The sequence below is a fragment of the Aulostomus chinensis genome, chromosome 16 (genome assembly GCF_037954235.1).
Source record: "Aulostomus chinensis isolate RoL2024-O1b breed Wild chromosome 16, RoL_Achi_v1.0, whole genome shotgun sequence".
Classification (NCBI taxonomy): Eukaryota; Metazoa; Chordata; class Actinopteri; order Syngnathiformes; family Aulostomidae; genus Aulostomus; species Aulostomus chinensis.
Genome location: NC_141335.1, coordinates 21,585,048 through 21,596,594, shown reverse-complemented (window position 1 = coordinate 21,596,594; position 11,547 = coordinate 21,585,048). Strand labels below are relative to the sequence as shown.

The following is an 11,547-nucleotide window of genomic DNA, read 5'->3' as shown; positions in this document are numbered from 1 at the left end:
GTCTACTCTCTATCAGTGCAAACAACACCTGCCTTTTGCACGCGAAGGAGGGATACGCTTGTTCAAAGCCTCTTTCACCGTAAAACGGGGAGAGGAACATAAACAGTGGATGTGTGAAGGGTGAACTTGTAAGTTTAAGGATGGAATTTCCCCTCTGATATGATGTGAAAGAGAAACAAAAAACAAGCAAATGACTTCCCCTCCCTGTGTGTGTGTATGTGTGTGTGTGTGTGTGTGTGTGTGTGTGTGTGTGTGTGTGTGTGTGTGTGTGTGTGTGTGTGTGTGTGTGTGAGACTCTTCGAAGAAGAAAGTGCAGGCATCTGAAGGAACGGTGAGGCCTGGTGTCTTTGTCTGCACGACACCATTCCTCTTTTATCTGAGTGGGTGGCTGCACAGTCACACGCTATCTCTCAGCTGGGCATGAATCCCCCCTTAGGAACAATTATTGAAGGTGTCATTCCACCAGTAAATTAAACTTTAATATTTTTTTTTTTTTTGCAGCCATCCTGTAGTTCTTTGTCATAATGTTGCTGTGTATGTGTGAGTATACAGGGGACCAATTAATTTAGGCTCCATACGGAACACGTGTGCACCACCAGATGAAGACGTGCATTACGTGACATCCAACCAGTGTATAGAAGGAAAGGTGGAGGACACCGCCAACCCAGGTATGAGGATTCTCCTGGCAAAAATATGCTCACCCCTATTCCAAGTTTGAACTCTATGATCATTTTACTGCTCAAATATGTTGTTACAGAGAGGAGGGCACATCTTTGCCCCTGATATACAGACAAACTCTTCACACACACACACACACACACACACACACACACACACACACACATACATGTGAGATTTTATCAAGGGCAGGGGAATGTATGAACTACAGTCTAAATAGAGAAACACTGGTGTGCTTAATGGCACTTGTCATGGTAACAGAGGGAGTCTGGCAACCTGCACGTACACACAAACAAAAACAAGATGATCTGGGGCAGGATGGTGCCTCTTCAGGCGGTTATGTAACGCTCTCCATGATAAAAGAGCAATAAGCTTTTCCATAGAACTTGTGTAAATTTCTGAGCATCCAGCAGCGAGACATCACTATCATTGTCAAATGCTGCATAGTAGGCCTGATTCTCCCAATAGAAACATAAAATCAGACTTTTGTGGGGGAATATTGGGTGTTATTTGAAGTATGCTAATGCTGAACCTTCTCACTCAAGAAGGCAGCCAGGACCGCCTGTAGTTGTGTGGCAGTTTGCGAGGGCTTCCAGTCGCCCCCGTCTCTGTGCTGATACACCTGAGTTCTCCTGACCTGCCACTGAACCAGCGCAGCAGCAGGGAGGGCGACCAACTATGTGCGGTCACTGGAGTATAATCCTGAGAGCCTGGATGATCATCCAGTCCCAGTGTGAAGTTTGGCAGACAAGAGCAGCCCCGTAGTCAGCGTCCAAATGGTGCGTGTTCAACGTTGCTCCTCAGTCGCACACCTCTGTCTACACGGTTACTGATGGGGGAAAGATGTGGCGAGGGTGAGGGTGAGGTAGTGATGGTTCTGATTAGATGACATAGCTGGGGAAATTAGCATTAACAAAAATGTTGCAGTTGTTGTTTTTAACTGTTATTCATATTATTGTTTTTAATGTTGGTATGCAGTGCACACTCAAACAAAGCCCTTAGCATTACCATGGCAACCTCCATCTGCAGTTGAAGGCTCCCAGCTGACTCTGAGCAGCTGATTCCACTGCTTCTCTAGTGTTTGTAGGATTAACCAAACACTTGACAGACACTTCTGCCAGTCAAGCTCCACGTAAACTGTTTCTCTTGTTCCTAGTATTCCTCCTTCATACGGTTAGCAAACTTTCAGGAGAAAGATCAGATGCAAACATGAAAACCTTGACGTCCATGGTCCCTGCATGTCCTGGTTCTGACTGATTACCTTTGGCCACTCTATCCACACAATCTACTTCTTCTGCTTTCTATAAACTAGAAAACAGAGAGCATATTCACTGTGAATCTTTTTTTTTTCGTAAGCAAAAACAATTGCTGGATGCAACAATTTACGTCATATAACTCAGCATCTTCTGTCGTTAAAACCTCCCAGCTCTCTAGATGCAGATTACTTCGAATGCCAAACCACAACATTGAAATTCAAATGATCTGAAAATTTAGCCCAAAGCTGAAAGTAGGATAATGACAATATTGTCAGAGTAATTACGTTTGGGAAAGTACGGGGAGGCAATGGCATCACTATGACAGAAAAGTCAAGAAATGCTCGTCATTCACTGATTACTGATTGATGCAGCAGTTTCACAGGAAAAAAATGCCTCAGCTCTTCCTTCAATAAGGTCTGAAACGACCTTGATTTCCTTAAACGAGCCTCACTAATCGTTTCTGCTCTATCACCTGATAAACCTACACGAGGACGTCAAAATGCACTGAGATTAGAAAATGCTGTGTCACTGTTACTTCACATAATCTAGGATCCTAATTTCTGCCAGTGATCAAGTGACAACAACCTGAACAGGTTGTTGGCACATCATTGACTCTAATTATAATGTCACAAATTTACAAGGGAAATTACATCAACATTCTAAGTCTGATGTGATGGAAGTGCCAAGCACAACATATCAACGTGTAAATTCAGTCTCAAGGACAAGATCTTTACCTTAAAAACACCGTTTTCTATGATACAACTCTACCCGTGAAAATAATCATAAAAATGTAACTTAGGGCACCATTTTTATTTCCATCGGTGCGTCAGCTAATCAAAGGACATGCGTTTGTGTGTGTGTGTGTGTGTGTGTGTGTGTGAGAGACATCTGCCAACTCAGAGGAGTTTTACAACAGACTCTACATCTCGTCACTGTATTCCTCAGGTAAAATTTTCAGGCTGACTGGACAAGGACAAGACGGGACAGGCTGAGACAGGTGACTGGACGAGGCTGTTGCGCTTCTCTCTGACACACACACACACACACACGCACACACACACACACACACACACACACACGGCAAACCACAACACAAACACAACTTACTTCAATACATGAGCTTGTGAAATCTTCTAACAACATGTAGAGATCGTGGAATGTGACTTCAGTTTAAACGCAGTCATCTTTGTAGCGTACAATCCCTCAGCTGCATTTAATTTGTAGACATATCTGTTACTCCCTCATGTGATTTGGAAGCTCTGACATCATGGTTTTGTACACAATGTTTGTCTTGGAAAAACCCTTAAGGGATATTTAGAAAGTTGAGATGTTTCAATCATTTGACAACAGCTTCATCAAATGTCACATGATAATTCATAAATTCAGCTTGGAGCACATCTCTCCTTTGAAGTTGTGTTGACGTCAAATTAAATCTTTAATGCATCTCAGCTAATAGAACCATGGTGGAGCTCAGTGGTTCCCAACGACAGAACAGGATGTAATCACACTGTATAAAACACTGGTTTCTGAAACTATCATTTGGTATAGTTTTCCTATTCAGACCCATAAAAATGTGGCGATGTTTAATTTCCACATCACTGTCTAATGGATATTTGGAAAGAACCTTGTAATTTGGTATAAATTTCAGCAACTCCCTGTTCCTCCACTCAGATCTTTCTAGCACCTCTTCTTGTTTATACCAGCCATCTGCCGGCGGTTGACACTGGACGTTTCTGCAGGGCTCTGTTCAAGGATGTGAAAACAAACGCAGTCAAGTTCCCTCTCCTTGCTCCCTCTGATTGGTTCATGATGTGGGATGCAGAGACGGCGGGCGTGCGGAGAACAGATGGCCTATTGCTGCACCAGGTGCTGACACTTTTCATTTGAAGTGTTTTTTTCCCCGCTCATCACAGAGGCGTGTAGATGACACGACATGCCCAGCGTCAGTTTCAGAACTTTGAAAAGATGCAGGGTCTGGCTGGTAGTGACGTGGAGGAGACATGACTCCCCGTTCTTGTGTGGGCTCACTGTGAGATCATCCACCACTCACCTTCGCATGCGACTTTGTCAGGAGAGTCAAGAGGAAGCTCCTCTTTTAAAAGCGAAAGGTTCACGCCAGGTTATATCAGTAACTTGAAAAGATGCATTCAGGCTGCTGAGTTAAAAGTTTGAAACTGATATTTGGTTTAAGATCGCGACATGACAGGGTTGGAGGTGGGAAAGTCATGAAATCAAGGCTGGTGGATGCTCTTTACAGAGGTTCAACCTGACCGGCAAAGAATCCTCCAGCATCGACAGGAATATATGTTGCCTGTCTGTGTGTTGTGTTCATACTGAGCTCACGAAGGATGCACAATAATATCAGAGTGTAAGTGGTAGCGGCAGATATTGTTCATTTAAAAAAAAAATATCTGCATTCATACATTGAGCTGATATTTACTCTTTTTATCATCAATGATGAGGAAACAACTTATGTGACTTACAGGCCAAATGTTTTGAAATGAAGAAATCTTTACCCTTTCAAATGAATTCACAAATACTTTCACATCATATTAATTTACTTTTCTACAGATAATATTGATATTGGTAAATCATAATATCATTTGACCGCTACCCCAGTGACTTTAATAATTTGATTATTATTTAATATCGCCCTATTGGCTCATCATATAGCTTTAACATATTGCTTATTGAAATGATTAAAGAATGACTGGAGCACTGTTGCTTCATCGTTTTGGAACATTTAAAGGATGTCTGTGCGTTCCTTAATTCAGAAGTCAATGGAAATAAAAGAAATAATTCAAATCCAAGTTGTGCTGTCCAATCTTTGGTAGCTTCAACTCAAGTATTTAAACATATTAAAGAGTGACAAGATAATTTAATGAATAATTCAACACATGAAAATTCGGATTTCTTGATCAATATACTTGCCGTCGTTTGAGTCATGGCTCATGTGCATCGACCCCCTGACCCCACCTTCGGTTTGCACCCACTCTTGAACAAAGGGCACCACCGTTTGCATCTGTGGCCCAGGTGACAACGGTTCATAATCCGTCTGCATTCATACTTGATAAAGTAACATTAAGATAAGACAAACCTTAATTTGTCCCTCAGTGGGGAAATTGGCAAAGGTCACAGCAGCAGTGGGATTTGAACCCACGCCCCCAAAGAGATTGGAGTCTTAATCCAGCACCTTAGACCGCTTGGCCACACTACCTACTATAACGTGGTATTTGTGTCAATAATTGTCCTTCCCAGTGTACTCCACGTGGTGATGGTGGTGTGTGTGTGTGTGTGTGTGTGTGTGGGGGGGGGGGGGGGTCAACTTCTGCCTAGGGCCCCCTAAAGGCTTGGGGCCAGCACTGCCCGGCACGCTGGGTCAAACCAACAACTCAACCTCATTGCCCATATTTAATCCAGCCCTGGTTTACCAAGATGACCTGAACCGGATTGTTTTTACTCAGCAGTTTTCAGGGTACTTTGTGAGTACAAATTCCACAAAGTAGAGCAGAATCAAATGTAGACACACTGATTTCCTAACTTTTTTAAGAAGGTTTTATCAAACTGGAGAAATGTGTGCTGCCTGTCTGCACGTTTGACCCACATTTTAACATCGTCTGTCAAACAGGCAATACAGATGCACCATTATCAGCTCCGTTTCTGTTCACTCTGCCAAATATCTTTATGGAACCGGAAACTTGTCCAACTGACGCAGACTGACTGCCAAACCAGATTTGATCATTTATTTTTAGAAACATACACATAATGTCTTTACACACCTACAAACACAGGAAGAGAATTATCTCAAATGTGCTTTGCAACGCCTCTAGGCATGGACAGAAATAAACAAACACCATACAAAACATAATTGTTTCTCTGATTGAAATTTAAAACTAAAATGTCTCAAATCCAATTTGTTTTTTTGAGCTAATATGAAACTTTAGGGCATGAAAAAAAGATATATCATTGCTAGATGGCTAAATAAAAGGGCTGTATTCCAATGGAACATTTGGACTCCGGTATTTTCTTTCACGGTGTTTATATTCTGGGTTCAGTCTATAAGGGCGAACAGTGCTAGGTTGCATGGCGTATGTGTGGAGGCGTGCATGCATGCATCCTTCGCCTCAGTGAGTTGGAAAAGTCTGCCTTGATTTTGTCTTGTATGTCATCACACGAGTGGTTCAAGTAGATTGTTTTCAGGGCAATGCAGGCAAATGATACTCTTCAGTTCCCATGAAAGACGCGCTGCAAACGCTGTACAGTGACGCCCACCATGAAACAACAGGTAGCGTGGACAGAGAAGACGAATCAACATTTGATGGTAATTTTAAAGAAACTCTCACTTCCAAAGGGAGTAATCAAAGGGGGCTGAGGAGTGTTTTCAAATTACATTCCTCTCTGGGGTCTTTTTTCATGGTTATGTGATGAGGTGGAATCCCAGATGCTGCTGATAATGGCGTTTGACAGACTGATTGCTGGACCCTTCTTTTATCTCACCTGGCTGAGAGAAAAGGCACCTTTGACCTGTCCCGCAGAGGCTCAAGGGAACCTTTGTTGTAAGCATGGCGTGGCAGCGGGACAACAAAGAGGCTTTTTTTAACGTCAGAAAGAAACATCTTTCTCTCTTTCAGTCTTGGACGGGTACACCTGTGCCTCTGTGTGGGATCTTGGCGCGGCCATCACGTGGCCGATGGAGATCAAATGATCGACTGTGGCTCACTGGCTCTGCAATTCACAATACAGTAAGAATAATAAACTACTACAGCAGTAGATGTCAAAGCTGCGTGTAACGAATATTCCTGGAAGAAGGGAAGCGGCGAAGGAGAACGCAGTACAAAAAATAGTGAATTGAAAAAGTACAGGACATGTCAGGTCTAGTATGGTTAGAAGTGAAAATAAATCATAATTAAAACTGATCTAATCAGAATGGATTGAGTAAGGAATGTGTGTGGTGTGGAAGAGGTCATTTGAGGTGATTAAACCACAGAAAAACTATATCAGCTGACTCACTGCATTTTTAAACCCTCTGATATTTTTTTGACAGTGTACAACAACCATCAGTCACCAACGAGGACCAACGAATAAGGCAACTTTTAAAAAAAGGAAGAATATGTACAAATACATCAAATCCCATCAGTCAAAATTGAAATGGCTAGCTCTCGCATGTATGCAGCAGAAGGTTGTATTAGAAACAGTGTAAACAAATGGTGCAATTTGGTGCATATTTGAATAAAATTGTGAATTTTGTGGCACAAAATCAGATTTTTGGGGTGAGAGGGGTTGTTTGCGGGATACCTCAAAAGCAAAGTCATAGATTGTGATAGATTTGGAACAGATTAATCATTTCTGGATGTGGATCAAATTGAAGATCTGGATGCTGAAGACTGTGTTCTAAATTTATGGCTGGATGTAGCTTGTGCCTGAGCTAGTCTGACTGCCCTGTAGTTGTATTTTAAATTTTTTTTTTTTACAGTGGATTCAGCTTCTGAAAACCGGTGTTATAGTTACAATTTATCAAAAAATATGGAAAGTAAACTCTGTGTGTTACTTTCAAGAGGGAAAAATTGATTTTTTCATGATTTTAAGAAACAATGCCTATAAATTAAGGGTAGCGTGGGACATGAGGTAGACATTTTCTGTCTGGTAGACACTTGTCCATTTTAGGGGTCATATTGCCAGTTCAGCTTTCATTTCCATCCATCCATTTTCTACCGCTTGTCTTGTTAAGGGTAGCGGGGGGGGGGGGGGGGGGGCTGGAGCCTATCCCAGCAGCCTTCAGGTGAGAGGCGGGGTTCACCCTGGATGGGTCAGCAGTCCATGGCAGAGCCAACACAGATAGTCAGACAACCATTCACACTCACAGCCACACCTACGGTCAATTTAGAGTATTTAGATGTCTTTGGACTGTGGGAGGAAGCCGGAGTACCAGAGAGAACCCACACAGACACAGGGAGAACATGCAGACTCCACCCAGAAAGACCCAGTGTCTGAGCCAGGGCTTGAAACTGGAACCTTCTTGCTGTGAGGCAACGGTGCTGACCACTGCACCACCGTGCCGCCCCCAAAAACTCCATTGAGATATATAATAATGATAACCATTTTTTTTGAATGAAAGAAAAGTGTTTTTTCCATTCAAAACATGTCTTCAATATTTACTTTTGTTTCCCACAATGACAGAAGCTTACGATAAAAACTCAACCTGTGCGGTAAACTGCGATTTAAACTGACTGTTCCTTTGCAGAACTTCTGCCTGAGCAATGAATGATGTAACCTGAGGGTATAAAAAGGATGAGCTGGAAATTATATCAAGGTTTAGATTATTTTCCATGATGACTAAGGAACCTGGTGGTGAGTAAGTTGGTTGTGATGTGTTGGGACTTGGGGCTTTAAAGGTTGCTACGCTGTGCTAGTAAGCCAGTGACGACCCAGACCATGGTTACATTCCTGGAATAATGTTGGTGACTCAAACTGGCTTGCAGGCGGAACTGTGTGTTTGGAGCGCAGATAATTATTGGGTCTTATTGCTTAATCCTGCCACTGGATTATGTTTCTCATGACATGTATCAGTCTGCAAGTCTGTAAAGGGTTCACCACAATAAATATGCAGCGTTGAACCTCCAGGGGCTCTCTTGAGATGGTAAATAAGCCACTGAGGGGTAATGAAACCCTGTTTATGTCTCACATGTATTTTACCACAACAGCTTAAGCAAGTGACCTGGGCAGCAGGTATTTTAGGCACAAGCATCTCTTTGCTTTCATCTCTGGTTGAAGCGATGCTTTTGCATTTCAAGTACTTAGGAACAGACCAGTATCTTCAACTAACAATATTTTTTTTGTCTTTTGCTATTGCATCACTTCTTTATGTCTCCAGAATGCAGAAAGAGACAGCTATATATGTTGATCCTGAAGCTAAGGGTAAGTGATGGCTAAGCAACCCAAAAATATCCATTTACAAGGTCTCAAGAATATCGTCTGGTATAATCCAGGTCTTCCACACAAAGTCATATGCTCATTAATCCACCAATACTTTGATTTGACCAATAAACAAACAAACTAAAAGTCTTCCTGTTTGGCACGACTCTGTCCTATCAACTGAATGCTCCAGCTGGTCATATTTGTATGTGGTAGAGAAAAAATGTACAGTTTGTTTTCAAATCAAAGTGTTTATGAATTACTGAGCATACAGCTGCAAGGGCGTGGATTATTCTGGAAGATCCACAACAGACTTTGTAAGGGGTTTGTTGTTAGTAACCATTAGCTCCAAGCTAAATATACATTGCTGGCTCTTTCTCCACTTTGGAGACACAAAGAAATAATGCAGGAGGGGGAAAATATCTTTGTGAGCTCAAGGCTCCTATCCGTGAGCACTTGAAAGACAAAATACACGTTTTGAAAAAGGATGATTCAGTTTATATTGCAGGCCTATTACTTCGTTAATGCACACTGCTGATACACTGCACGGACGCACATTTGATTTAAAACCAAATGGAAATATGTGGAAAGCACGTTAGAAAATGGGTTTTCCCCATCCTCTAAATTAAAATCCAGGAAGCTGTAAATGGTCTCATAAAGGGACAGACAAAATGGCACCGCATTGTTGTTTACCTGGCCTGGCGGTTATTTTCCAACCAAGCATCAAAGAAATAAATCTGAGCCAACTGTGTGAACACAATGGCTGCCACCAGTATCAGTGTTAAAAATAGAAACGTGGCAATATCACGTACTGCAAAGTGAGACAATCACTTTTTTTTTTAAGAAGATATATCAACTGGAGCATGGAAGAAAGCTGGCCACACAGACCATGACACAATGGGTTTCATTTCCCACCATTAGCTCTTCTGGCCCATTCACAACAGTTGATGTGTACTGCTTTATTTCACAGAGGAGTACAGAGTTTGCTGTAACACACATGAAGGCCTGTAAACACACCGCCCACCCGAATGGTGTTACTGTATGAAGACATGATCATATCATATCATGAGCACTGCTCAAACTGAATTATTGCCAAGAAGATTGAACAAGAAAACCATGCACAATTTGTCTTACATCACTGTCCTATTATATGATTCCTGCTGATTGATGGCCTTATGTATGGCATGTTTTTCTAGTCCTTATGTGTCATATTTAACCCGAGGCAGAGGAAGAAAAGTAGCACATGTTGACATCAATTAGCAACGAGTAAACATATGAAAACAAAGGTTTGTCTCTAAGTTCGGGGGGAAAGTGTTAAATTCAGCACAAGCATGTCGACGGTGAAAAATACTGCTGAGGTTTACATAACATAATGGGAAGCTGTCAGCAATCTGACAATTAAACACTTATTTCAGGAGGAAGAAGAGGCCTGAATGGAGGATCTCCACCAAAGAGATGACAGATGAGGGTAAGTGAAGCAGCACACTCGTGAATATTTGGAAACAGGACCAGGTTGTGCAGCCAAGGTGGGTATTAATCTGTTTTCTGTCATATCAAGATCTTTTTTTGTTTGTTTGTTTGATTTGTGAATCACTGAGTTGTTGAACTATTGGATATTCTACGCATTCACCTCACTCTCACTGGACTATTGGTGACAATTCCAGAAATTAAACTTCACAATTCCTCATCACCCTGTCATGAACAGGACGGCGGCAAACTTCTGCAAACATCCCAGTGAACACGTTCATCAATATGTGTTATACGCTAAGTGTGGTGATAGGCAAAGTCTTCAACATGTAATTATTTCCACTGCAAACAATGCATGAAGTCCCTCCTCAAGTCTTCCCTCCTTAAACGACTGAGATCTGACCTGAATAGAGTTGGAATTAGGCACCGTGACAAAACAAACAAGCGTAACAAAGAAATGTATTTTTACTTTTGGGGGGAAACTATCTTGGCTGCAAACATGCGAAAGGAAAACTTGCTGATGAAGCTTTATGTTAAATTAAAAAAAAACAAAAAAACAATCGGAGTCACCCTCATGAGGATGTGCATATAAAAAGTGTAAATTAACATAAAAGTTGCTATCAGAGATGACGGCTGAGCTTTTAACATGGTTCAGATGATATTGCCCTAGTGACCCTCATCAGCCATGTTTTTGTTTTTTTTTATATGTAGATGCTGCTGAAAAAGATCTGGAGTAAACAAGCCTGGAGACATGATGAAGCATCAACACAGCAGCAGCATCATGCATTAGCTTCTCCCCTCATGCTAAAGCTACACATCGATGACTTTATATTTGTGAGCAAGTTGAGTGAATCATGCCTGAATAGAACTAGAAACACTAGAAACTATTGGAATGTATGTAACAATGCCAGTTGTGCAGGAACGAAAAAGTGGGAGTGTCTCTGTTCAAGCACAGATCCTGGATGTAACTGGCTTATGTGAGAGGAGGGAGCCTGTTGTAGTGCAGAGGACCGTTACATGGTCACCAAAGCCTTTTTTTTTCTCAGGTTCTTGAACTGGTTCCATCCAAGATTTTCTGTCTTCCAATGCTGCGCTCCACTTAAACTTGGAGGTTGTAATTTCCCAGTTGCAAGTTTCGATTTAAAACACCCCCGAGGTTTGACTTCTCACTTGGAAACTCAGTGGTATTTGTTGAGCATGTGATCACAGTCCAGAATGGCCTCTCTACGCATCA

General features: G+C 41.9%; 1 long non-coding RNA gene across 1 annotated transcript; it reads left to right on the top strand.

Moving 5' to 3' along the window:
- Window positions 1–345: 345 nt before the first annotated feature.
- On the top strand, window positions 346–11,267 carry LOC147247799 (uncharacterized). Its single transcript, XR_015109606.1, has 3 exons — window positions 346–668; window positions 10,262–10,314; window positions 11,025–11,267. It is a non-coding gene; the product is annotated as an uncharacterized LOC147247799 (long non-coding RNA).
- The last annotated feature ends 280 nt before the right edge of the window (window positions 11,268–11,547 follow it).